This window comes from Cupressus sempervirens, chromosome 10 (assembly GCF_028749045.1).
Source record: "Cupressus sempervirens isolate cs-2001-9-10 chromosome 10, ASM2874904v1, whole genome shotgun sequence".
In the NCBI taxonomy this organism is placed as follows: Eukaryota; Viridiplantae; Streptophyta; class Pinopsida; order Cupressales; family Cupressaceae; genus Cupressus; species Cupressus sempervirens.
Window position 1 is genome coordinate 211,078,381 of NC_143127.1, and position 4,326 is coordinate 211,082,706.

The 4,326-nt window shown below is 32.7% G+C and overlaps 1 pseudogene across 1 annotated transcript; it reads left to right on the forward strand.

The window, feature by feature from the left end:
- Nucleotides 1–1,909: 1,909 nt before the first annotated feature.
- LOC149533381 (putative E3 ubiquitin-protein ligase ARI8 pseudogene) lies at nt 1,910–3,851 on the forward strand (annotated as a pseudogene). The gene has a single exon (XR_016356864.1). The product of XR_016356864.1 is annotated as a putative E3 ubiquitin-protein ligase ARI8 pseudogene (transcript).
- Nucleotides 3,852–4,326: the final 475 nt, after the last annotated feature.

A 4,326-nucleotide genomic window follows, 5' to 3' on the forward strand; every position in this document is an offset into this window, starting at 1 on the left:
TGAGGCAAACCCATTCACCCATGTTTCACGAGTAGTAATTCACACAAACCCATCTCTCATGAGAACGAATGAAACACTTAGTACTCATTTGATCTTAGTGATGCTCATAGAGGTAAAGAACCACCTAAGTGTTCTAATGCATCAACTCTATGACCATCACCTAGATCCAATGAGTGCTAAATGTTCCATTCGTTCTCATGAGAGATGGTTTCCTGTGTACCACTACTCATGAAACATAGGTCAACGAGTTTGACTCAATAACTACACAATTAAACCCTAATAACAATATCACTACTTTGTTTTGATAATTTCCTTAACAAGCTTCTTGTAAAGTATTCTAGGAATCTATGATTGTCTTTGGACCTCTAGTTCTTAAAAGTTTGGCCCAAACAATGAACTCTTAATAATCACTTTGTATATTTGGTGAGGAAAAATATATAATCCAAATAGTTGAGCAATCCTCTCAATGATGAACTTGAAGTGTGATATAAAACATTATGATGTAAAATAGTTCTATTTAAGAGGAAAAATCATAGACCATGACCATGGAAATTTTCACGAGTTTAATAAAATTAACTCTTCAATAAAACACAAAAAATAGTCAAAAATATTATTTGGAACTTCGAATAAATGATTACTTCACAAATATTGTAGGATTTATTTTAGGGATATTCAATTATTTTGGCAATTTAATCTATTAGGTGAAGCATTATGACTTTTATAATATTGGTAGATATTATTCATCTAATATAGGAAATCATAATCTCTTGAAGACCTCGCAAGGTTGCCATTATCTATTTTATTTGTTTAGAATTTTCTCTAACCATGTTGATTGATAAGCTAAGGAGGGATGAATGTCCTGCTTGGGAGGTATGTCAGCACATAGGCAGCACTCAATTCCAGTTTATGTGGTTACTGAAAAATGTATTGATAAAATGTAATCAAATCTGGTGTTAATTGTCAGGTGCATGCCCCTTTTTATGTTGTAATTAACAATGATGTATTTACATAGGATGTGATTTGACTAGGGTATGCCCCTTTAAGATGTAATAATAAAGGACGTTTGGCCCGGGCTAGACTGGAGGTTTTCTTCTCTATTCTTTCCTACCAATGCCCATTTGAACAGAGTAAAGTTGTTGTAACTTATTTATTTGGATTAATAAAATTAATCAAGGCCTTGACCGTTTACCGATTTAAAAAAATAAGATGATTACTTTACAAATATTATTTATTATAAAAAATACATCTCTTTCGATAATTTAAAAAACAATAATAATAATAACAAAATTACACTATTATGCCCATGTTTAATAAAAGTTATGTTTGAGAAATATATGCACAACTCAAGATATAATGTATTTTAATTAACAAACACTTCATACCTATAAAAAATTCATTTGGATTTCTTAAAATGAAAATTATAATTAATAAAATTTATTTATATTAAATAATTATCAAACATGATCCAAATGTAAACATTGCATAAATATATATTTTAATAAAATATAATCTTTTTCCACATAGATATATAGTTTATTTACATTATTTTTCTAAAAATAAGTTTGTAATGTATTTGCATCTATTTTTTTCCCCAAATATAAGTTTTTTTCTAAAGATAAGTATGTCACTTATTCAATTTGTAATTAGAATTAATAAATTAGTCATTTTTAATTGATAAAAAAAAACTATAAATAAATTAAACTACTTTTTAATTAAAAAAAGCCATGTTGGACAGATGTCATTGGAGGCTTCTATTTTTAATAAAAATAAATATGTATATATATAAATTATTATTATTATTATAATAAATCAGTTGAGCAAGGTCGAATATCTATTTTTAGGAAATATTGCCGTCTTAAAATATAATTTCAGTCTTCTTTTTTTATTACGTTTTTCCGTTACAAGCAAAGTCTTAGGGATCCGTCGGCGACCAAATAGGTCAGTCTGGGCTGCTTGTAAGAACGGTGTAATTATTGAATTTGTATATTTCAAATCCTTTAAACAGGCGAGATTGAGAATCGTTTAGTAGAAAAACTATGGATTACGCAGTAAGCGACAATGAAATTGACTACGATTCACAGGATTCCTCTGATATTGAAGACTCCGAATGTGATGAAGAGGAAAATTACTCTACAGAATTGGGAAAGAAGAGCTGCTATAGAGTTTTAAGTTTTCAAGACATTTGTAAACGACAGGAGGAAGCCATGGGATCTGTTTCTTCCCTTTGCTGTTTATCTCAGGCGGAGTCAAGGATTCTTCTGCAACACTTCAAGTGGAATGACACAAAATTGGTGGATGAATGGTTTGTGAACGAGCAGAAACTGCGAAAGGATCTAGGGCTTTTTCACAAGGGTTCGGTGAAACGGCTCAGATCTGGTGAACAGTTATACTGTTCCATCTGCATGGAAACCCTCTCCATTTCCGACATGAAAGCCCTTGTTTGTACCCATTATTTCTGTAATGAATGTTGGGTAAATTACATTCAGATGTCAATTAGGGAAAATGGAATCGGGTCTCTGAGTTTGAGATGTCCAGAGCCAAAATGTGGGGCTGCTGTTGGTGAAGATTTTGTGTTCTCTTTAATTACAGATGAACAGGACGGGAAAAAATACGGGCAATTTCTTGTCGAATCATATGTTGGGGGAAACAGAGGAATCAAATGGTGCCCTGCTTCTGAATGTGAGTATGCCGTTGAATTGGAGAGTGAAATCTCCCAATGTTATGATGTGACCTGCAAATGTTCTTTTAATTTTTGCTGGAATTGCTCAGAGGAGATGCATCGGCCCGTAGATTGTGATACTGTTAGAAAATGGATCTTGAAGAACAAAGACAACGCGGAAACAGAGAATTGGAAAATTGTTAATACAAAGCCCTGCCCCAAATGTGGGCGTGCAATTGAGAAAAATCATGGTTGCATGCATATGACATGTGCGCGTCCATGTTCCTTTCAATTTTGCTGGTTATGCCTTAGGGATTGGCAAGAACACAACGATACTTATGCTTGCAACAGATTTCAAGCTGACGAACAGGGGACACAGATTCAGAAATACGAAACAGTGGAAGAGGAAAAAAAGAGGAAAGAGAGGGAGGCCATTAAACAATCATTGGACAAGTACGGTCATTATTATGAGCGATGGGTAGCCCATGAAAAATCTAGGGCAGAAGCAGTGTCAGATCTGAAGCATGCTCAGAATGTTCAGATCAAAGAGTTGCGTGACAAGCAGTATTTATCTGACATGGATCTTGAATTTATGATGAATGCATGGGTTCAGATTGTTGAATGCAGAAGGGCATTGAAATGGACATATGCTTATGGGTATTATCTTTCTAACGATGAAATTTTCCACAAGAATTTGTTTGAGGATTCCCAAGCTTATGCAGAGTCTTGGCTGGAACGACTTCATCAGTGTGTTGAGGAAGATTTGCAGCCTTTTATTGCAAGCCAAAAGCCTCCTGAAAAATTTGATGAATTTCGTGTCAGGCTGGTTACACTCACAAAAACCACCGGCCATTATTTTCAGAACCTGGTCAAAGCCCTGGAAAAAGCCAAGTGAAAAAAGACCAGAAAATATTGAAATGGAGGAATGATTATGCATGCAAGCTGGTTGAAAGAAAATTATGTTCTGCTTCATTTTTCAAAAATGAAATATAGAGTTCTAAAATTACATGCCTATAAGATCAAACACCGTAACTAACGGCTTGATTGTTTTTAAGGAGTTCGATATTTTATTTAGAGCGATGTATTTTCTTTTAGTTAAAGTTGATCGGTATACTTAGAAGATGTCTCGGATGCGTTTATGGAGAAATTATAGTAATGCTGAGAATCATATAATATTTTTCATTTATATTTAGTCGATTTTAAAATCTATTCATAATTTTATTTTAATATTATATAATTATAAGCCGAGAGGCTTTCTACAGTGGCAGCAATCTTCAATGTAAACATTTTCTAGTTTGAAAAAAATTTGATGTTCATTTACATGTGAGAAAAACAAAATAGAAATAGAGTAAATATAATTATAATTAAAATTATGAAAATTATAGAGGAAATGGAAGTAAAAATGAGGCAGATCAAGTCTCAAAACATTTCCTCATGCCTCTTAGACTCGCATAAATATCTCTTGGCTTATTTTATATATATAAAATATATATAAGCTAGTTAGTGTTCTAATAAAAAATGTTTACATCTTACAATTATTTTTGAAATAAAAAGCGACAAAAAACAAAGGGGTCGACCCTTACAACCAAAAAGTTGGTAACCAGCACATTAACAATACCAAGACATGACCAAAAGTGACAAAAGTTTCACTTAACCACAGTAATACT